This window comes from Vombatus ursinus, unplaced genomic scaffold (genome assembly GCF_900497805.2).
Source record: "Vombatus ursinus unplaced genomic scaffold, bare-nosed wombat genome assembly UNPS02015175.1, whole genome shotgun sequence".
Taxonomy (NCBI): Eukaryota; Metazoa; Chordata; class Mammalia; order Diprotodontia; family Vombatidae; genus Vombatus; species Vombatus ursinus.
The window spans coordinates 5,331,819-5,357,067 of NW_020954953.1; the positions used below are offsets into that span (position 1 = coordinate 5,331,819).

The 25,249-nt window shown below is 34.1% G+C and overlaps 1 protein-coding gene across 1 annotated transcript in view; it reads left to right on the forward strand.

Moving 5' to 3' along the window:
* Window positions 1-25,249, forward strand: part of LOC114031462 (AT-rich interactive domain-containing protein 1B-like) — a 550,161-nt gene that overhangs the window by 338,310 nt on the left and 186,602 nt on the right.

Sequence of the window (25,249 nt, forward strand, 5' to 3'; positions counted from 1 at the left end):
TGAGTATTGTGTACTTTTCACTACTGGATATCAGGTGGTTGTGTCCTCATAGCTTTTAGGAAAGCATTTGCAAAATAAAAAATACAGACACACACAAATACACACACACACATATACGCAGAGTTTGTAATTGGAATGTTTCTGTATTTTGTTTTAACCACTCTCACTTTCCAACTGGATTCAGTTCTTAAGTGGAATGATTACCTCTCTATTTTCTTTCCTTTAGGAGAGAATCCAATTTTGTTTTATAGCATATGTATGGGTATATTTTGACGTGGTATAAATTGTCAGCTATTTACATGTGTGTGTATGTACACACACACACACACACATACATACATACAACCACAAATCCCTTTTTCTAAAAGTTTTATAACTGATATTGAAACCTACTCCAGGTCTAATTTTGCCATGCAAAACCTTTAAGCACTTCAGTTTACTAAACATTCTTTTCTCTTTATGTGCACTAGTTCTCTTTTGAATTTAAAAAAAAAAATCCACCAAACAAGAAGACTGTAGTGCAAGAGAACGGCTGTTATTCCTCCTAGTTCCATCAGCTAACGAGTTGCCTTCTAACTCACAAGATGACCGATGAGCAATTTCAGTTGTATTGTTTAAGTTAGCTGCTTACTACTTCTTACCTCCTAGCTTTTTCTCTGGCTTTGCCTTTCTCTAGCCTCCGTCTCAGGAAGTCTTGCTCTGCAGCATTCCAAAGTTTCAGGACAGTCTGCTTTGTTCAGGACAGGACAAGAAACTACTGGTTAGCTTTCAGGTCTGATGAAACTCTTTCATGGAGCATAAATCCCACTTATAACACTTGTATTCCATGTCACGGCAAAGGCAAAAGAACATAATCAACATTTTCTGATTTGAATGTGGGATAGCAAATATTTTAATGGTACCGATCTTTCTCCTAGACAGTTTTGGTTGTAAATAAATCACCTTGATTTTTCTCTATTCTTACAGGAAGCTTGTGTCAGTGACTCAGATACATTAGAGCGGTCTCTTTTTCATTTAGTAGGAGTTTCCTCTGTTACAACCAAAGCAAGGGGCTATGAAACCTTTGCCTGAATCCACAAATGTCTTTATATTCAGGTCTTGAAAAGACTGGGAGACTCCTACATTTACTCCTGGATGTCTGAATTTGATCAGGTCATTACCCTGTTGCAAGATTAACAAGTTGTATCAGAATTCTTAATGCCAGACTAAGTCTGCGCTGTGAGTTCTGTGCTTAGTTAGGCTCAGAGAAGATTTTTGTTAGTTCCTAAATGATTTTTCTCCTTATAATTGCAGGTTGAAGTCTTGGCCTCGGAGGATGCCGCCTTTGGACTCAAGGTGTGTAGTTTGGTGTAGTTTGTTATCTAGGTCTCATTAGTTTAGCCAGTTGCCTTTGATGACCTCAAAACAAAAGAATTTCTCCTTTAATATTAAGGTTCTGTTACTTAGATCTTCAGAAATTCCATTTTTCCTTTTGAATTGAATTCAGAACGAGAGGACCTAATGTTTCCTTTTTTTGTTCTCCCATCAAGGGGGCAGGGGCTGTCAGATGTTGGAAGGATTACAATAATAGCTCCCATTTCTATAGCGCTTTAACATTTGCAAAGTGCTTTACATATATCATCTCATTTGATTCTCTTTGGTTCATAATCCATTTGATTATTATAATTAGGGAGAGGAAAAAAGGGGTCACAGATAAGTGACATTTAAATTTTAGTTACCTCAAGTGGTAGCTATTAAGTGGCAATCTATAGTTCTCCATTTCATCCTCATTTTCAGTAGTTACTTAAGCAAATTGAGGACAAACATTCAACATTATAATGTCAAATAGCATATGACAGACAGGCTAGTTTTCAGGAACTGGTTCTGTTGTACAAGTCCATTGATCTTACCTTAAAGGCAACAGTGAAGTGGCTTGAGGATGTAAAAAAAATTCTTTCTTGTCATAATTTCTTAATTGTAGCAAGTGGTGTGGTTATTAGCTTTTACTTTGGAAAATGGGGTCATTTTCTGCTTCTGTGAGGAATGGTGACGGAAATGTTGGGTTACATAAAGTCAGTGATTAATCTCTGCTTTCAAGACTAAAAAGTTGAGAATCACATAACGCTAAACAACTGATTTGAAAATGCAGTCTATTATTCTGGTAATTACCAAATATCTAGATATATATGTAAAATTATGTCAGCCCCATATCTGCTTTTAATTTTTTTATTTAATTGTTTATCACGTAGACGAAACAATGTGTTATGCCGCTATTTTAAACGACCTGCTACAGTGACAGAACCAAAAGCCTGGTATTCTGAGGTTAATAATAATTAAGAACTTACGAATACCATAAATAAAATTAAAGGGAAAACAATCTAAATTAATACCTGATAAGAATCTAAATATTTGATAGAATAACTTAAGGTTATTCCCTTAATATATAATTTTCATGTTGTGATATCTGACAAAATGATTTAAAATAAATTATTTAAAATAGAGCTACTCCACTATTGAAGTATTTCATATATGGTAGTCTACTATATTTTCCATTTTGTATTTAATGCCCAGCATGCTCACAGAATATTCATTGAATATTTAATAAACCTAGAGGGTCAGCTCTTGTGAACTCATTTCCATAATCCTTCAGAGTAGCTGGGTAAACAGAAGTATTACTGAAGATTACTGTAGCCAATACAGTCTGGCCCATCCAAAAAAAAAAAAAAAAAAAAAAGGACTGTGCTTTTGTTTTTTAACTGAACTTCCAGGGTGTCTTCATAGTCTTACAATTTAACCCTATGGAGTTTGAATTCTCTTTTTAATAATAACTAATTTGAGAGTGAAGATATTAAATTAGGCATATCTAGTGCCAATGTGAGGGGCGAAATCCAAGGTTCCTTCCTATGGTATTACAAAAGACTTCTTCGTATAAAAACCTGGAAGTTGACTTAAAAAAATGAAAGTTTGAGTACATAACTTTGTCAAGGTTTTCCTTTTCCTTATTTGTTTTGGATATTTACGTCTATCTACTTAACATTTCTTTATAAAGTTTCTAAATTTATTTGGGAAAGGAACTTAGTGATGATAGGTCAATAATATCATATTGAATAAAAACGACAGGGTATCTATAAATGTATATGGTCACCCTTCCAGTCTCCTCAGAAATGAATTCAGCGTAAAGTGTTTTGTTTGTTTTTGTTGTTGTTGTTCTTTTTTAAAATTTTCTTGCCATTGTCAACTCTATTCCTACTTTCTCTCCATTCTCTCAAAACACACAAACTTATTTGAAACTTAAAATTATAGAGAAGAAATGATGAATCTTTGGAGATTTTTGTATGTTATTGCTTATTTATAGATAAAGATGGTAAAGCCAACTTTACAAAAATTCAGAGAAGCATTCAAAACCATTGTAATAATTAATTTTGTCTTACTGTTAACAGCAACAACCAAATCTCTGTAATATAGGCATACTCTATTTTTGTTACTTTTCAAAGTTAGTGTCGCAGGGTCTCCTATTGAAGTAATTCGACAAGGTCCCCAATCTCTCCTCATCCCACGCCATCCAAGTCACTGGTAATTTCTAATTTAAATTAGGGGAAACCCTATTTCAGAGTTTATTGATGCATGCACGTTTGCAGGAAGCCAGTATTTAGAGTACATTGGCAGGCCTCATCTTATGGTATTTCTCAGTTATGAAATTATGTCCATTTTCATCTGACAGGCAAGCCAAAATGCATTTTGGTCCATTTCTATAAGGCCTTTTGATTGTTCTCACCCTTGGTTTAGCTCTCTATCTCCTCAGTTTTGAGGTTTTTCAGTTCAAGAGAGAGGGGAAATGATGACACAGCACAAGGAGAATAAGGAAAAGATGGAGAAAATTATGTTTTTAAGGTGACTTGCAGGTTTTGAAAAATTAATATGTATATTCCTATGATTGGAATAATGTGATAGATTTCATATGGACTGGTAACCTTACTCCTTAGGCAATTCTAAAAAGATACTTCCCCCAAAATATCTTTAATAAAGTGATTGCTTTGAGGAATGATACTGTTCTGGCATGTAGGGACAGTTATCATTTTCTTATAGTAACATCTTATACTAAATCTTTATGAAATAAATATGAAGTCCTTAAAAATGAATAATGAAATGAAAAAGCAGTATTTAAGTGATTGTCACACTCAGCTAGCATAATGGAATGAGTAAAATTGTGACTGAAGTAGAAATACTTTTTATTTTGTGCCTGTGTGCCTTTTTTTGGCCATTCTTCAAGACAAAGTCCTGAGATTACTTGACACTCTGAACAAACAACATGGTGAGGAATCAAAGGATAAAAAATTCAGTGCAAGTCAGTTCATGCATTTTAAAGGCAAATAATCTTTGCATACCAGAACTGTAGAAAGTTGAGCTGCTCCTTCTGATGAGACAGCAGCTCAAGAAAGTAGAAAGGCTTTCTGCTTTTAAGTATAGAAAGACCAACAACTTGATTTCTAATGTTTCTATGTTTCTTTGGGAAAGTTGATGAGAGAAAGAAAAGAATAGCAGAAAAGGTATTTCTAGGCCCGTTTTTAAAAGCATCATCAAGTCCCCCTCGTCTCTCCTGATTCTTCTAACTGAAGAATTTCAGTTTCAAAGTCAACTTAAAGAAGTTTTAGTAACTTATGTGTCCCTGATAAACAGAAGAATGTTCTAGTTTTGATACTCTGCCGTCATGGGTACGGTCTTAAGTGGTTGATTATTGTATAGCATCAAGAACCATGAAATAATGCCAGCCAATGTCAGTCTTTTCCCAGGTAAGGGCTCCTTTTCAATGTTTCCTTAAAATATTCACAGACTTCTCCCACTACCCCTACCCCCACCTCCTATGATTGTAGTAAAGTAATAGTAATAGATTATATTAGTAATGGTAAAATGCACAATAACAAAAAGCTATGATCAAATTAATGTTTTAAATCAGTTTGCCATTTATTATCGTTAATAATAATAGCTAGCATTTGCAAAACACTTTACAAACATTATCTCATTTTATCTTTACAACAGTCTTGGGAGGTAGGTGCTATTATTATCTCCATTTCACCAATTAGCAAACTGAGTCAGAAATTAAATGACTTTCCTAGGGTCACCTAGGTAGTAATTTCTATTGCTGAATCCAAGTCTAGCATGCTGTCTGCTATGTACTACCTACCTAACTAATTTCTTCATCACTACAGCATTTATTGCATTTGTAAAAATGAAATCTGTGTATGTATGAATCACTTTTTGGACTATACAGGGTATATTTGATTATTTCTTCCACTGAGTCATGCTTCATGTTTTTGGTGAGCTAAATAAAAACGATAGACTTAACGACTTGAGGACATCTTGCAGTAAAATTGCAGCTCCTTCCATCCAGCAATTGAGAACCCAGTGGTTTGGTAGAAGGAAAACTGGACTAGAAGTCAGGTGACCTGGGGGTCTCCCATCCTGCTTCTTTTAGTAACTAGGTTTTTTCCTTGAAGAATTATCTTAACCTTTCTGGGTTTTAGAACCCTTATCTCCAATATGAGGAAATTATCCCTTGTGATCTATTATAGCCTCTTCAGATTTTGAAATTAATGATTTTTATGATGGTCTCAGGGGACAAAATGGTTTGTGGTCACTCTCCTAAATTGTAGGCATCATTACCTGTATCTTATCATTATATTCTATGGGAAAATCGATTACTGTGTATGAATTTGTCTTAGAGCAGCTCTTCTAGGAACATAAACCCCTTTTAAGGGTGTATGTATGTTAGATTTTTCAAAATTCCTACACTGAGCTTATAAATTAACATGTTGCTAGGGCTATTTCTGAGCACTTAGGTGGTACAGTGGATAGAGTGCTCGGCCTGCATCCAGGAAGATTCATTTTCCTGAGCTCAAATCTGGCCTCAGACCTTTACTAGAATTTCTTACCCTGGGCAAGTGACTTAACCCCATTTGCCTCAGTTTTCTCATCTATCAAATAATCTGGGGAAGGAAATGGCAAAGCACTTCAATATCTTTGCCAGGAAAACAACAACAACAACAACAATAAAATTTGACCCTCTTTTTTGGGGGGGGGGGGTAGTAAAACTGTATTTTTTTTCCCCAAGTTTTTCGTGTTTTCCTTCTTCAAGGTACTTTGAGAATTGACCCCTTAATGCTGTTAAAATTGTTACCTCCAGCTCAGGCTCCTTAAACATTTGCTAAGTCTTATTCAGCTCCACTTTACAACTTTGTCCTTTTTCCTTTGTAGTTTCATTCTTCTTACTCATGTAGCACATCAAGGTCATGGCAACTCCACTGTCAGTAGTTTGTTATAGATGTCTTAATAAGTCTTTCCACATTTGTATCCGTTAACTCTCTTTCAGTTTCCTTCGGAAATGTTGTTAGGGTGAACTGGCTTAAGAGAGACCCTCACCAAGAAGCTTTTTGTTGGCTTTTCCTTTCATTGCTTCTCACAGTTTTATGAGTTAAAGCTGAATTACATACTAATTGTGCTTCATAGTTAAATAAATATACTAAAAGACCAGTGGTACCCATACATTTTAAATAAATCTAAACACACATTTTTAAACTTTCTAAATATTATAATATTTGTAAATGGAGATGTCAGTGTTAGAATTCATATTAAAAATTACAAGAAACTAAGCCTTTTAAATAAGTTGTCAGCTGACCAATTAAGTTGCAGCAGAAATGTATATAGAATGACTGAAAATGTGTTTTGAATGTCTAAGTGAGTCTTCTCCCAGTACCTTTCCCCATATTAGAAAATTGATTTCTTCTTCCTCAGATTTTTCCTATCTGCCTTGTCTAGATCTCTCTTCTATATCATCACATCGCTAAGCATTTGTAGTCTTGTTTTCTCTTTCCAATAATTGCTTATATTTTTAAAGGAGATTTTATTGATATTTTCTTTTTCTTACATCATTTTAGTCAGCCCACAGAGAGCCATCACATATTTTTAAAAATTATATTTTTTAGAAAGGTTTTAAAAAAAAACCAGCATAACTGATTGCACATGTTTTGGGGCTTTTTAAATGTAACAATGTGTGATGTGAGCTGGGGCTGTCTTCATCCCATTTCAATTTGGGTTCTGCTTAACTGTTATGATTTTTTTACATTCACTTTCTGTAATTTGGTCTGTAATTCTTTCCATTTACATTATTATAGATATGACATATATTTTTTTCTTGGTACTGCTTATTCTATTCTGCATCAGTTCACATAGCTCTTTCTATCCTTCTCTGTATTTATCACACACAATTTTTTATAAGACAATGTTATGCCATTACATTTCTGTACTACAACATGTTTAGCCATTTTCCAATTGATGGTTATCTACTTTGCTTCCAATTTTTTCCTATTACAAAGAGTTCTGCTATAAATATTTTAGTATATATAAGGACTTTCTTGTTATTCATGTCTTTCTTGGGGCATGAGTCTCTGGTTCAAAAGGTATGGACGTTTTGGTCACTTTATTTGTATAATTCCAAATTGCTTTCCAAAATGGTTGTACCATTTCAGGCCTCCACCAACAATATTTTATAGTGTTCCCATGCTTCCACAATTGTTCCAACATTTATATTATTGCCATTTTTGGTCATTTTTCCCATTTTTCAGTTTTGAGGTAAAAATTCAGGATTGTTTTGATTTGTATTTCTCTTAGTGTTAGTGATTTGGAGCAGTCTTTCCTGTGGTTGTGAATGCTTACCAATTCTTCTTTTGAGAACTGTTCGTATCCATTTTACCACTTGGGGAATGGCTGTTAGTCATATGTACATACATACACATATACTTAAATACATAACACATATTTAATTTATATCTTGGAAACTAAACTTTCATCAGATTTGATGAACAATTTGATAACAATGAATTTTTTCTTCCAGTCTACTACTTTGCTTTATCTTAGGTGTGTTAGTTTTGTCTGTACAGAAGCTTTCCCGTTTGATGTAACCAAAGCTATCTGTTTTATCTTTTTTGAATTGTCTCTATGTGTTGCTAGAGTAAGAATACCCATAGCTATCAGCAGTATCTGATCTGCTTATTTTCTCATTTTTTAATAGCATGATCTTTAATATTAAGGTTGTATATCTGATGAAAATGTGTGAAATATATGGTGTGTTAGTCTCACTCTAATTCCTTCCAGATTGCTTTCTAGTTTCCCCAGCAGTTTTTATCTAATAACAAGTTTTTTCCCTAAGTAATTTATGTTTCATGGTTTTATGTTGCATTTCACTTTTTATAATATAGCTTTCTAATATTGTTTACCTGCTATAAACAATTTCTACACATCCCACACTGCATTACTTTACTTATCCTGTTACTTTACGACAGGACTATATATTTTGTTCCTCCAATGTCTGGCAGTTTGTTAGTGCTTTAAAAATACATATTGAATTAAGTGGTGTTTTGAATTACAATATTAATTTTCAGCACTTTAACACTTGGGTTTTGGTGTTAATTAAACAAAAGTGTTGTGAATTGGTATAATCTACTTTAAATATTATGCATATTGTACTTAAAACCAAAGATAAGATTAAAACATATATCTGGTTCAAAAATTGAGAAACTCATAATTTATTAGGTAAATTCATTATGTGGTAAAATGTCATTAAAATATGCCATTTAAAAAAAAACGGTTTTTATCTGTAGCTTTTGTTTTTAGCCTTTTGTTCACTTCAGGAACAACTGATTTACAGATCAGATGAGTGTTGCTGTATTTGGAGGTCACTACTTAGAGAGACCAGGAAAGAAACAGCTTTTCATGGTCATATCTTATGATACAGTAATATTCTGTTGCTTACATGTACCACGGTTTATTTAGACATACCCTAATTGATGGGCATCTACTTTGTTTCCAGTTCATTGTTACCATGGAAAGTAGTTGATGTAAATATTTTAGTATGTGTTTCTTCTTCGAACTCTTTGTGACATATGCCTACCAGTGCTATTTTCAAGTCATACTTTGGTAATTTTGGTCACTTTCTTAAAATAATTCCAAATTGCGTTCCAGAATGACTAGGCTTATACTTTCTATTTTCTTGCTCTGCTGTCTCATCCATTCTAATACTCTTCTACTTTTTATACTGTAGTCCCTCCATAGACTCTTTTGTCCAGTGACACTGGTCTCCTTGCCATTCCAGGAAGAAGACATTCCATCTCAGCTCCCGACTTGCTATTCTCCATGCCTGGAATGTTCTCCCTCCTTAGCTTTACCTACTGCCTTGCCTGAAATCCCAGCTGAAATCCTATATTGTACAGGAAACTTTTTCCAGTCTTTCTTATTTCTAGTGCCTTCCTTCTCTTAATTATTTCTTACTTTATATATACTTATTTCTTGTTTCATATACTAACAGGTCATATATAAGTCTATATGTGACCTGTTAGTATATATTTTTTTACTTGTTGTCTGCGTCATTTGATTGTAAACTCCATTAGGGTGGGGTCTGTCTTTTCCCTTTTTTGTTGTATCCCTACCCCTTAGAACAGGGCCTGGCATATAATTGGTGCTTAACAAATGTATATTGGCCAACTGATTTTGTATTAACATGTTATTTAGAAGATGGAAAAGAGATGCTTTTGCTTTTATCCTACTCAGACAAGATTTCCTTTCAGAATTCTTGATTAGAAAAAAAAATGGGATATCTATGGGTTTAGTTAAGATCATTAAATTTGGGAATAAATCTTTCGTGAGTAAAAATATTTAAAAGGAACAATTCTTATTTGTTTATGATTTTATACAGAGACCTGAATGGAATCCTATTAGTACTATGGGGATCCTTTGAACTGGTTTTTCATTGGCTAAGCTGGCTTAAATTAAGTCTCAGAAATTAGAGTTTGTTTCTAGATATAAGGGTAATTGTTCCAGTTTATCACATTTTATTCAACTAATTAACCTTCTCCAGTTCTACCTTTAACAGTCAGAGCTATATAATCATTACATACTTCATAAATTTAGCAAAGCATCTTCCTCAAAGTAGTATAGTATCACAGACCCCACTATTCTAATTTTTGTCTTCTAAGTCTTTGTGTTATATTAGTTATAATATAACTGACCTGAGCCAGGAAGATCAGGAATCCAGTCCTACCTCTCATATATATTGACACTGTTGTGACTATTGGCAAGTCATTTAATTTCTGTGGTCTAGTCAACTCACTTAAGACTTGTATTGATAGGAGGACTTTACTCATCCTGAACTTCCCTTTGTCAATGAAATCACTTTCTGTCTCTATCATAATTTGTTAACTGTCTCAAAACCTTCCTCAGTTTGGCTCAATTCTATCGGTAAGATCTTTTTATAGAGAAGGAAACCAGTTATAGAATCGAGGACTTAGTAATGGTCATGGTCAAACAGATATATACACCTAACCCAGTTATCTTCTAAGAATCAGAAGTTCTAAGTAAGCTGTAGATTTGTCTTGAATCTTTACATGTCATTTTCTTTCTTTTCATTCTTATTTCTCCTTGGCAAGCATTTGAATGTGTTTTAGATTGTTAAATTTTTTTTGCCATTTGCCAGCTCCTTACATCTTTTCAAACATTTTAAAATCTAGTATAAAATTGTTGGTAGGTATCAGTTTATACAATAAAAGAAGTTTGGCAGTTTCATTATGATTTGTCCACAAGATCCTTAGACAATGATCAGATAGAAAAATCAGTAATCATACTTGAGTATAACCTGAAAAGAGAAGAGTTTGACTGTGGTTCAACAATATATGTGTACGTACGTACACACACACACACACACACACACACACACGTCCTTGTTTACTTGAGGGAAAAAGAAAAACTTTTGAAGGGGTTGTTTGTTGAAATTGACAGAATTCCTTTTCATTAACCATGTGGAATAATTTCCCTGTGTCTTTTTTAGCATTGTTGCTTGGAGTTTTAAGTTCCGAAGAGATCAGACAACTTGAATTATTTATTTAAAGTTAGGCATTAGAATGCAGATACGGTAGGATTTGTAATTTTGGATTTCCTGGAGAATAGTTGAACATGCTTTGAAATCTATCATTTCTATCAGATGCTTTCCTTTGATTTATAAATTGTCATTGATTAGATGTCCTTGGAAAAATAAAGATAAACTGATCTATTTACTATCCTTTGAATTTGTGAGAGATTTCTTTTTTCTTTCTATTCCTTGGTTTCTTGCAATGGCCCTGCCTATCCCTCTCTGCCTATCAAAATTTGGCCCATCTTTCAAAGCCCACTTCTTGTCTTACCTCCTTCATAAGGCCTTTTCTCCTGACCACCCCAATTACAAGCCTTAAGTGATTTCTCTGAACCTCTATGGTACATTTATTCATTTGCCACTTATTTTAGGTGGACATATTTTTACTACTTTATTATATGTCTTTGGATCTTTAACAGGATTTGTCAGTTTCTAGCAGGCCACAGCTGTATTTTCTGTGACTTTTAATGCCCCACAATCAGTCCTGCTTTGTAGATGTTAAGTAATCATATGTTGTTTAATATAATAGGGACAAAAGCTAGTTGTGTACTTTTCTTCCTCACATATTTATAGACTACTATGGAATCTCTCCTTAGCTCTTCTCTCTTCACAAATTATATCCTTTCTAATTGTCCCCCACCTCAAGTTTCATGGGATCAGAATCTTAAAAAAAAAAAACTTTGTCTTTGCATTCCCCAATGTCTGGAACTTTAAAAAAAATCAAAACCAAATAAAACTAAAATACCCCAGCAAACTGGACGTGTGGTTTTTTTCAGTGTAGAAAGTCGCCAGTAAGGTCTTTGCCCCAGAGTCACAAAGCTAGTGTGTCAGAGGCTAGCTCTCTTCTTCATTTCATATGGAAAAACATAGCTTTCTTTTTTTTTTCCAGATAAATTTTTATTGACATCTTTTGTTTTTATTTCACCTAAATTTTTTCCTGTATCCCTCTCTCATTCCTTTCCAGGAGAGCTTTCCCTGTAACTTATTTTTTAAAAAGAGGAAAAATAAGAGGGGGAAAAAACCCAGTAAATCTGGCATTATATGTAATGTTCATACCACTGGAAAACCCTCCCCCTGCCACTTTTAATAAAATGATACTTAATGGTATTTAGTTGATTTCAATTAAAAGGCACAATCTTCTTGATTAGGGTACTACCCTGCTACCCTACCATAGAGTCAAGTAATGTCCCATACCTTTTAAAACCTAATGGCCTTCACCTCTTTTAACTTCTCCAAGAGCTATTGGGATTTTTTCTCACTGACTTTACTGTTACCTAGTTAAATTCAAGTTGGTAGCATTTTGTATTGAAACAGAATTCAATTGAAAATAATATTAACTTCATGTCAAGATCATCAGTTGCAGAAAAAGTGACCTTATCTTCCCACTGCAGTAACTTAAATATTTTGTCAATGCCACTTTTTCAGATATACTTAGGAGAGACACAACTGTAATTTTGTATTATTTTTATTAATTATTTTTATTATATATTTATTCACTATTTATATTTATTAGCCTTTTGTTTTTATACCACATTTATTTCCAAATATACTTCCCCTTCCACCATTTGCCTACATAACAAACCTCTTCCTTACAACAAAGATATAAAAAAGAAAAAGAAAAAGAAAAACCAGTAAAACTAACGAACAGAGAGATCCCTTTAGAGGAAGTGAGATGCTCATATTCCTCCAGTGGGATCAGTCCGTGAATAACTAGAATTGCCCTGCTTTTTTAATCCTACCTTATCATAAACTACCTTGTAATGAAATTAGTTTAATCATTCCTTCCATATTGTTTTTCTTGAAATGGAATTAGGATTTTGGTTTGATTTATAAAATAAATGGCAATGGAATTTAACATTTGCAGGCATATCAAATAAAATAGTCTTTTCAAGACACTTTTTTAAGATTAAATATAATCAGAAGAAGACTTAAGGTGGCCATATTTGTCTTTGATTTCATACCTACGTTTGTCTTGGAGTACTCATCTTCCTCTCTTCCATGGGATATTTTTTCCCCAAATCTTTCTCGTCCTCTTTTTTCCAAACAAAACCAAAATAAATAATGGTGTTGTGCCATTATGCACAATATGATTGACCAACTGAGGCAGCCACGAATAAAAAGGTAGGAAGGAATCTTCCAAAGTCACTGAGGTCAAAGTATTGCAGAGCAGCATGTGAAATATGACCAAGTAGCACTCTTTTCTTAGCCACTTCTTTTTTTTTTTTTTTTGTGATAAAAGTTCATTTCAGTTTTTCAACTTTAAGATGTATAAGTTGGCATAAAAGAATTTAGGTGCTATGCTTTCGACTAACTCATGCAGTCCTTTAAATAAAGGTATGTTATAATTATCTAGGAAAAAACTGTGGAGGACCCTTGTTGAAATAGTAATGTGGGATTAAAAAACAAACAGACTAACCAGAATGGTTATTCTAGTTAGCTAAGCTAGTGGGGCTTCTTCACCTTGTATCCATGAACTTGTTTTTTTGTTGTTTTTAATATTATGTAAACATACTTAAGCATAATTGGTTTTCTTTGAAGTCCTGTGTATTTTATTTTATGCATAAAACATTATTCTGAGAAAATCCATGTGTTCTGCCAGACTATCACTAGGGTCTGTGACACAATAAAGTTTAAGATCGCCTCAGCTAAAGGGTCATAACTAAGTTGACATTTCTAATTTGATAATAACAATATAAAGGAGCTTCATGCATTGGTTGAGAAACCAGACATCTTTATTAGTAGAGTAAGTAGCCTGTGTCTGGGTTACTCATAATGGATTTTTTTTGAGTTTTGTCCAGTTGATTACTAATTCAGTGTTGTATTTGGTGAAGACATTGACTTTGGTGTGTCAAATTTGGATTTTTAGAATTTCCTGCTCTTCTTTAATATGCCCAAGTGAAAAGCATAAATTAACATTCTAAAATGTCTTCTTTTTCCTTGTGAATTAGCATTAGTTCTAGTTTAATTAGTCCTATTAAACACTCCTTTCCAATTTCATCCTTCTAAATTATAGGATTACAGATTTAGAGCTGAAAGGAGGAGCCTTTGAGGGCATCTAATCCAAACCAGTTATTTTGTAGTTGAGAAAATTGAGGTAACCAAAGTTAAATGACCTGTCTAGGGTCACATAGCTAGCACATGTCTGAAGTAGAACCTAGTCTTCCTTACTCAAAATTCAATTCACCGTATACTATACCACCCTTCCTCCCAGTTCCTTTTATGTTTTAGGTGCTAAATTAATCCTAGTACAATATCAGATTTCACTTTGCTGATAAAACCACCTGAATATTGAAATTTAAAGAATGATAAAGGTAGTAAACTGTAGTTTTCAGTTTTATCATATGGATTTAAGGTGATTCAAAAATTTTACCCAGGAAATAAGTCTGTAAATACATATATGCTTCTTGAGATACAAGAAAGAATGCATATTGCTTGGAATAAAAATAAGTAGAAGAATAAATATATCATTAGAAACTAACCAGGACATCAAAGCTGAGGGTTTTTTTTTTTAATTTTCTGCAGCATACAATTTTAAGAAAATTGATTATTTATACCAATAGCAAGATTTTTTTCTTTAATTATAGTTTTATAAAAACTTGCAGGAAGTTTTGGGGAAATGGAATGTCAGGTTCATTCATAGTTTCTCCATTTTACATTATACATTATTACTAAAGAGAATGGGGTTATTATTCCTTGATAAAGGGGCACAACAATTAAAAACATCCCTAGCGTTTTAGAATTTGCCTTTAGTTCTCATGCTTAGTTCCGATAGTCTTTTCTTTTGTTTAGGACTTTACTAATCATTGCTTCTGCCCTCTGCTGGTTATTGAAGCACTTGCAGCTTTTCTTTGGAAACAAAACTGCTTTGGAATCATTCTTATTTGGGAATGACTCTCTTGAAATAATTCGTCTTGATTATTCCACAGTATTTTGATGCAGTTACTCATTATGTTTCTTTTAGCTATTTAGTTGATGTCTTCAAGTTATTCTTTGAATCCCTTTTGAGGTGAAAGTGGACGAATTCATATCAGACTGGCAAATGTAAAATAATTTATTTAAATGTATATATATGCATATCTATATCTATATATCTATATCTATATATAGATGAACCTAGGAGGCAGGTAAGTGGTTTCAGTGTATAGAGCCCTGAGCCTAGAGTCGGGAAGACCTGAGTTCAGATCTGGCCTCAGACACTTGCTAGCTTTGTCACCCTGGGGAAGTCGCTTAACTCTGTTCACCTTAGTTTCCTCATTTGTAAAATGAGCTGGAGAAGGAAATGGCAAACCACTCCAGGATCATGAAGAGTTGGATAGAACTGAATGACTGAATAAAAAATAACTACAAGCCTAAAATAACAGGTAAGTAAAATTTTTCTGTGCCAGATTCGTAAGCTATACATAATTCAACAATATTTACACACCTTTGATGAATATGCCACATACTAAATGTATAGATTCTTTGGTGTAGTTAATGGCATGTTGGATTTAGAGTCAATAATGCCCTGGTTTGCATTCCATTAAAGTCACTTGCCAGCTGTGTGACCTTAGGAAAATGACTTAACTTCTCTGGGCTTCAGTTTTTCATCTGTAAACTGAAGATAATGAACTGAGTAATCTCTTGGTATAATTTGAGCTCCAAATCTATGATCCTATAATTTTTTTCTTAACATATAAACCTATTTAGGTCGAGATAAGGTATTTGTTAAACTGAGCACTGGAAATAAAAAGACAAAAAGAAATTCAACCACTGCCTTCTTGGAGCTTATATTCTGTTTCAGGGAGATATCATATAGAAGGGAGGTGAAAAAGGGGAAGTGGGGAGGGGAAGATACACAGAACATACCAGCAGTGTAAAGAAACTTAGGCCCCTTTTCAAAAAGGACATTCCACATGGAACTCAGTGTTGGAAGAGGAGGCAGTATGGACAGAGGCATCCTTCATAGGTGAGTAGGCCTGCTTGGGATTGTTTAAGGAGACCAGGAAGTTAGGAGTAAAGCTACGACAGGACATTTTTTACGTATTGTAATATTTTTATCTCAGTTTTCTAGACTAATTATATGACCTAGCATTGAAATAAATATGAAACGTTTATTTTTTTTAATAATCAAAAGGGCAGACATTGCTCAGCAAGAATAAGCTCTGTAGGTTAATAGATTTTCAAAATATTCCCAGGATTGAAATTGTAGGTGGAGGGAGAGCCATACATATCAAAAATAAATTTAATGATTATCATTTTCTATACCAGCTTTTCAGACTCCTCATGTTTTCACAGTATGTTTTTGAGAACTGTAGGAAATAAAAGGATGAGGAAATATGACTCCTTTCCAGACAGGTAAATTGAAGGCTTCTATGCTTTATTTCCACTTTGCATCACAAGATTATAGAACTAGAATTTAAGGAGTCCTCAAAGTCGTACATCTACACCAATCCCCTTATTTTATAGGTGAGGGAACTGAGGCCCAAGGAGAGTCAGGGACTTTTCCAATGTCATATAATTAGTAAGCATCAGAGATTAGATTTCAACCTAAATTCATGACTCTAGACGCATCGCCGAATCCTAAATTGGAGAATTTAAATGTGTAATCAAGATGAAACAATAAAAATATTGTGTTTAGAGTTATGGTAAAATTCAGTAAAATCTTAATGGTGTAGATTTATTGAGTAACTTGGGCGTTTGACCCTAACCTAATATATGAAGTTTAAGCTGAATACAGTGTTCTTTAAGGTTGCTTTATGCATACTTGTCAAGAGTGCTTCATGTTTTACAAACTTTCATATGAATGCTTTTGAACCTGTGGTTTAAGGGAGTAGCGTAGAGAGAGCACTGGACTAGGAATCTCGGCCTGAATTCTAGTAACAAGTTACTCTTTGTGAATTTCAATTTATTCATCTTAAAGTGTGGTTCTCTGTTGCCTATTCTGCATCTAAATTCTGTATACAATAAAACAAGGCCTAAGGTTGCTGCCATTGTCATTTTTAGTTTTACTCTATAGGTATTAATTTAATTTAGAAATATTAAGATCAGAACCAGAAGGGCAACTCTCAGGCATTGCTGGGCTTAAAATATATACAAATTTGTTTTAAACGTTAATGGAAAGCAGTGGAAGCCAGAGCCCTTAGAAGATTACAGTACTCACTAGTGAACAACCCTTCCCTCCAGAGGTTTGTGTCGTCACCCTCACTTACCATTCAGCAGACCCTACATCTCTGGGCACTTCAGTGCTTTGCTATGCAGTCCCACTTCCAGTAGCTGTACTCAGCTCCTAACATGTGGCATTCATTCATCACTGGCCCCTTTCCCTTTCTGACCCTAACCCTAATTGTGCTTTGCATTCTGTTTCTGTTCTGACCTTCTAGAAGATGGCTTTTGTTCCCTTTTTTGGGTGACTTGCTCTCTAACATGCCCCATATGGAAAGAACATTCAGGTGTATCCCAGGGTAGGGGAACCATCTCTCCTTGTGCCTTAGAAATGGATCTCTCTCTCTCTCTCTCTCTCTCTCTCTCTCTCTCTGCTTGCTAATTTATTACACTTGGCATATTATCTCTTCTCAGAACTTGAATTGGGTAACTCCTACTAGTGAGAGTATTTCTCACCGATCTCAGGGATTTAGACATGATGGGAGGCATCTTCCTTTCTTTCTCATCTTCAATAGCAAACCTTCATAACCCCGTAGCTGGGTGGGGTTATTCAAATTATTTGCGTCTCCTTCCTGAAACATGGAAGAAGACGGGAGTAATTAAATCTTATAGCACGACTCATGGGTCACATCCCATTGACATTGATAGACAGTATTGTTGTCGTCGTTGTTTATTTGTTCAGCCTTGCCTAACTCGTCATGACCCTGTGGACTGTATCACACCAGGCCCTTCTATACTTCACTGCCTCCTGAGCTCTATGAGTCCAAACCCGTGTTCGTCGCTTCCATGCCACTCTCCACCTCATCCTCTGCTGTCCCCTTCCCCTTTTCATCTTCAGTCTTTATCTTCATCAGAATCTTTTTCAGTTAAGTCTTGTCTTCTCATTATGTGACTTCAGCTTCAGTACGGTTACCCTTCTACATTGTGACTTTCCACATCACGATTTTGTTATATCACGATTGGCACAAGAAATTAAATGTGAACTTCTGGAGGGTTTTGTGGAAGCTACTGATGACAAAGCCCAGCAGATGACACAGGAAAAGTTTAGAAACTCCCGAATGCATGAAATATATGTATGGTGTGGTATAATAATCAACCTGTTTTATCTTTTACTATCATATATGCAATTTCTCTTTTAAAGTTAAGTAAAAAATTAAAATAGTAAAAAGAATGGGAAAGCCAACATATGACACACAAAGGCTAGTACTTTTATTTAGTATTGACCTACATATAGCCAATGGCCAAATACTTAATCCAAATTATATAATAAGGTACTATAAATACCCCATAAAAGAAAAAGTAAGAAGACCAGACTTCTCTAGTACAAAGGGAGGGCCAGAATTTTTTATGCATGTTTTTCAGATCACGGAAGTGCCAGCCACTAACCCCTTGGATGTGGGATAACTATAATCACCTTTTATAGAAGACCCTAATACATACTCCTGCTATAAACCACATGTATGCATTTATTTTTTGAGTTTTTCTACATATATTTGTTAAAATACTATTTTACTTAGAATTTTATCTTTCTCAAAGTCTCACTCAGTGAAAAGAATAACCATTATTACTCTGTCATTATTTGCTCCCTTCCAGAAGGGAAACAAATCAGGAAGAAGTCCTTTTCAGTCTTCTTTTCTTCTAGCATGTTTAATTTCTGATAGGTATTCAGAACAGATTCTAGGTTGTTTTTCTGAGCCGCTTTCAAAAGTCAACCCTGCCACTAGACAGTATGGGGTTGGCAATAGTCATTGCCTTATTCCTGATTGTTCATTGTAAATATCTGAACAGGGAGTTTAATTTCAATACTATATGGTTGAATCACCCACCTATGATTTCTTAAAACTAAAAAGTTTATAGTTGAATTACTGACCCTGTGGTTCATATGCCTTAGTTTTCTTTTTACAGCATAAAATACGAAATAAAATGAAATCTCCTTTGTACCATAAATTGTGGCAAAGAAGCTGTATGTATGGATGTACATACTGCTTCTAGAACCCAGGTTCATGGCTGATTTTTGTAGATATTTTGTTATGTCCCAGTACAGAGTGGAAGAGAAGAAAAAATGTGAAAAGAAGTACTATGCCTGTAGATTTTTCAAAATGAATATTGCATGGTCGAATGTCTGGTACATTGTTGACATGACATAGTTTTACTGTATTTATAACTCATTCAACCACATTTTACCTCAGCACTTACATTTGTAGAATCATCAATCATTCAGAAATAGAAAACTCTTATTCCCCCTACTACGATCATTTAGTTTGATAACTTGAAAGGCAGTGCAGTGTAAGGGAAAGTTAGCTGAACCCTTCTTTCTAGAGACTTGACTTTGAGCTTTTAGTTTTTTAATCTCTGGGCTTCAGTTTCTTCATTTGTAAAATGAAGAGGGTTCTACTAGATGACCACAAAAATTTCTTCCTACTATTATTATTTTATGGTAATTACGTTGGGTAATTAAGTTGGGACCGAGGTAGGCTGTACAAAAGCACTGGTTGGTATACAATTAATGTCTTCAGTGCCTTAAGTTAATATTTTTTCAATTAAAATAATAATAGTTAACATTTCTATAGTACTTTAAGATTATACTAGTTCCTTTAAAAACCTCACTTAAATACATCAAAAATATATGAAACCTACTCAATTTATTGTGAGTCTCCATGGAAAATAATGCACACCTTCAACCTCTCATATTCGTTAAATTCAATCTTCTATTTAGTAAACCATCCTCCTTAAAAAGGGCGGGGGGGCAGCTAGGTGGTGCAGTGGATAGAGCACCGGCCGTGAAGTCAGGAGAACCTGAGTTGAAATCCAGCCTCAGACCAAACACTTGACACTTACTAGATGTGTGACCCTGGGCAAGTCACTTAACCCCAATTGCCTAAAAAAAAAAGAAGAAAAAAAAGACAGCCACTAAAGGGAAAATGACACACATTTTAATAATAGCTTATGTTTACATAGTACTTTATGATTTACAAAGCACCACACAAACACTATTATTTGATCCTTACATTAAGGTGTAAGGTTGATCTAATGTAGGTAGGGTTAATATTATTGTTGTTACTATAATTTTGCAAGTGAAGAAATCTAGGCATGATCCGATTAGGTGAGGCCATCCCATTGTAAATTGCAGAGCTTTTTAAATCCAAGTGGGTTCGTACTGATTGACACTATGGGTGTGTGTGTAGGTAGAGGGTAAAGGAGTATACATATAGGTAGGTAGACAGACATACACATATCCTCCTTTTCTTTATGTAAACTCACCTCAGCTTTTGTTTTTATACTGGTATCTTATAGTGTCTTATTGAAATTCTCAGATTTTAATGATATTTTTAGTTTTTTTAATTTTAGTTTTAATTTAAAATTAAATTTAAATTTAATGTTAATGATATTTAATGATATTTTCTTCTAACTGAGTCTCTTCATTATCATCCTCTTTTGAAACAGGACTTAGTTATTTAGTACATTTAAACACTCCCACACTTCTTACTCTTTCCCATCAAACAGTTAAGCCTGAAGACAAATTCTGAGCTGTGCTTAGTCATGAAGACCTTTATACTTTTCCTGACATTATTTTCGAAATGAATAGGAATTTACTTACTTTCCATGGTTTTTGTAAAAGAATTGGGTCATATTATTTTGTATGCTTTTAGAAAACATTTGCATACAACTACTTAAAGACTTTGTTATCCATCTGTGATTTCTTTATTTCCCTTTATCTAAAAAAAAAAAAGGAAATAAAGCAGAATATGTTACAAGAAGCTACTTTAAAAATGTAATTGATCAGATACTCTACCTTCCATATAGCAGCTGAAATGGTATTTGATTGTCCCTAGGAATTAAGTGGAAGCTCATCTTAATTATCATTCTCTTGATGAATCCATTGATGGTTGAATCAGGATTGGGAACAAAATTAAAACTCTCTTTCTCTCTCCCCCTTCCCCCATTCCCCCTTCCCGTTTTTTTCTAGAGGATTTTGGGGGTAATGTGTTTTAGTTGATTATTTTTTTGTCTGTTATTCATCCCTAAAGTTACAAGTATCTTCCCCCAGTGACCTAGCATTGTTCATTACACTAATTACCTTTGATTTGTAAGTACTGAAGTGCGGGAGGGAAGTAAAGAAGGATGGGTCATAAGCAATAAGCTGTTTATTACATTTACAATTTAAGAAACTGTCCGTTAATTGGCCTTTGAAAATCTGCTTGTTTTAGTTGCAGTTTCAGTCCAGAATGGAACTTTTTATAAAGTTACGTAACTCTGTGTGTGTGTGTGTGTGTGTGTGTGTGTGTGTAATTTATAAAGTGTGTTTAGAGGAAGAAGCTAGATACACTTCTTCATGGTAAAGAGAAATACACTAATGGGTGACATTTTAATCAGTAATAAATTTTAATTGATTTATTATTTTAAAAAGTGAGTGTTTTTATTGAAAACAGTATTTTGCCTTGTTTAAAAATAAGTGGTTCCATTGGGTGATGATGTGTTTTACTTGGTTCATTTCAAAATGAAAGAAAAAAAAAACAAACCTACTTAGAGCATAGCAACTTTCTAACTCAGTTTATACTTTATTGTTATTATTCAGAATTATTTGTGTATTTATCTGTGTTTTTTCAGTGCTGTGATTTATAGATTGAGGAATTTCTATATGAATATATTTAGATTTTTTTCTGGATTCTTGGGAGGCTACCAAATCCTGTCAACCAGGGCCCCTCACAGTCAAGATCAATGACTTTCAGTAGACAGTTGTATATAAATTCATAAATTTTTTCTTTTCCTGTTTGTGATATTCATTTTATATGCTTCCAGTTCCGGGCAATGATGACTCTTATGCTGTAATAACTCACTTTAAGAGTAATTTCCTGTGGCTATATTTTCATCTTTATTTTCATTTATAGAGTGTTTTCCTTTTGTACTTTGGTTATATATTTTCTTGAAGATTTTGTTGCCCTCTCCAAAACAAAAACAAAAACCATTCAAACATCAATTTGAAAGTCTTCAATCAGCTGTAATTTTCAAAGTGCTAATGTGGTAGGAAATTTTTAATTCTCTAAAATGATGTAATCAGGTAATGACAAGTGCACAGCTTAGAAGAAGGCCTACATTAGGGTCTTGATGAATGCTTGACAGAGCTTGAACTCACCAGATTCTCCTTGCTGTAAGTAAACAAAACTGAACAGAGAAAGTAAATGTTCAGGTGGCAATTTTGGGGGGAAATGTTTTTTAAATTGCTGTTTTATGATTTTATTGTATTTTCAACCTCTTCTGACTTAAGTTTAGAAATATATTTCTGTATCAATTCATATATAGTTCTTGAGTAAAGAAAGAAAATCAAATTATTTTCTTTTCTTCTTGCATCTCAATTTCTGCCTTTCCATTCCTTTCTCCCTTTCCCATCTCCATGACCCCTTCCTTGCATTACTAAGAGATAGTCTCTGGATTTTACACTGGGTGAAGATATATAGATGACATGCTTCTCAAATTTGCAGATGACAAAATAGGATTCAAAAATATCTCAAAAGATTAGAACACTAGGTTGATTCTGGTAAGATGAAAGTGAACAGGATGAATCTAAAGTTCTGTACTTGAACTCAAAAAAATCAGCTCAAGTATATGATTGGGGTTGGGATGAGGGGAGGGCACAGTACTCAGTTGGTTTGAAAAATATCGGATTTTAGCCTAAGCCAGCTCTCTGACCCAAAAGTGTGATATGGCAGCCAACATAGCTGCTGTCATCTGAAGGGTACATTTGGAAATCCACAGTGTCCAGTCAGAGCACATCTAGAGTACTGTTTTATAAAGGATATTTTATAAGCTCTAAGATACTCAGAGGAAAGGGACCAGGATTTTAAAGGGCCTTGATCTCGTTACATACAAGGATAACTTGAATGACCTAGAGGTTATTTAACCCATAGAAAAGAAAACTTGGGCTGTTCTATCCATTTTCAGGGTTATAAATGGAAAAGAGATTATACTTCTTTTGCTTGATCCAAGAGGGCAGAATTAATACAAATGTATGCACATTCGAGAGAGGGAAATTTTGGCTTCATATAAGGAGATTTTAAAAAACAAAAAACAAACAAACAAAAAAAAACACCCTTCCTGACAACTGGAGATTTCCAAAAGAGGAATGAACTACCTCTGGAGATCATATTCATAATAATAATGATTATTATTATTCATTTCTATAGCACTTTAAGATTTGTAAAACATGTTTCACTTAACAATCCTATATCCCCTTATACGTACTCTGGAAGGATTCAAGTGAAGTTTCCATAGCCAGTTATCATGAAAGTTATACAACAGATACTTGATCAGGTGAGATCACCTTACATAGGCTCCTGTTCTGACTTTTTTCATATATATTTATTTCTTTGGGAATTTGAAAAGGTTGCATTTTTTTTTAATTGATTGTTTTGGTTCCAGAACTTGGTTTCATCACAGAAATAGTTGAGCAATTAATAATTCATCTACCATGTGTTAAGCATTTATTCACTGTCCTTACCCCTGGGGGTACAAAGAAATAGCAAAGACCATCCCTGCCTTCCAAAGGCTTTCATGCTCATGTTGGAGAAAACATGGATATAAATAGTTACATACGAGATACACACGGAATAGATAGAAGTTGCATTAGACCAGAAGGCCCTGGCAGCAGGAAGTTTGGGGGAGATGGGGTTTGGGAACAGCAAAGGTCTTCTGCAGAAGCTAGCATTGCGGTGATTCTGGAAGCAAGCCAGGGATTCTAAGAAGTAAAGATGTGAACAAGAAGCATTGCTGGTATGAGGAAGAGCCAGTCCAAAGACATCAAGATAATGTATCCTAAGACCACATTTCAAGTTTGGAAGGGACTTGCAAGGGCTTCATGTGTGGAATGTGTTTGAAAGAGAGTCAGTTTTGCAAAGGTTAAGAAGAAAAATTCATGAACAACAATTATGAAGGAAAATCTCATGATTTTCCCAGGTTTTTGAAAATAAAGCACTTCATAAATTTATAAAATAGTGCTTTATTGTTCTTTTCCTTCCAAAAACCTCCAACATTGACCATCTCCGTCTTTTCTCATTTTTGCTGATTGACTGAAAGATGAAACCTCAGAGTCTTTTCAATATACATATATCTCATTGTTAGTGATTTGAAGTAATCTTTTATGTGGTTGTAAATAGTTTACATTTCTTCTTTTGAGAAGTATTTTTGATGCCTTTTGATTACTTATCTTTTGGGAACTTCACCTTTCTCATTGCATCCTAGTTGTATTGATTTTGTTCATAAATAATCCTGTCAACTTTTTGAAATTCTCACTTTGTGTCTATGAATTAAATCTTCTAAAAAGAAATAAAAACAGTTCCTGTCCTTCTGTTGGGGAAGTTTCCACTTCTGTTGAGGAGTTTGTCTGTTTGATTAGAGAAACAGTCTCATATGTACACAAACATATAAAAATGCTCACATACAATAAGTATAAGATAATTTTTTTTCAGGGAGAGATGTGCTTAACAGTTGGATTGATCTGTCAAGAATATGTGCAACTTGGTATGTGTATAAGTATGAATAATTGAACACTGAAGAAAATAAGATTTGCAAGCAAATATTTATGTTTTACTATCTCATTTCTGGAAGTATTTGATACCATTCATTCAATCAGTAAGCATTTATTAAGTACCTACTTACTAAAATAGCCAGGAACTTTAGTACTTTTTATACTAGGTGGTATTTGTTATATTTAGTAGTATAATGTTTATTTCATATAGACACACACACATACCTATGTGTGTATACATATATGTTGTGTATGTTTGTATGTGTGTGTGTTTGTATGTGTGTGTGTTTGTATGTGTGTGGATGCATACACATGCATGTATATATGTGTATGTATGTATGCACGTACTATCTCCCAGGATAGCATGTATATCCTTTGCCTTTAAGGACTGTTTTATCTTTGTATCCCCAGCACTTAGCAAGGTGACTGGCTCATGGTAGGAGTAATAAATACTTGTTAATTGATTAGTGATGTTATTTAATAAGCCCTAGTGATAAAACTGGAACTATAAAACAGTTTTGGGTATTAACACATTGCACGTATTAAATGACTTTTAATAGGGATTTCTGTGGCTCAACTATTGCTTCCTTAGTAGCTAATCTCTTGGTGATCGGCCTCTTTATTCTTAGCTAAGTGAGTTTTCAGTCAGCAGA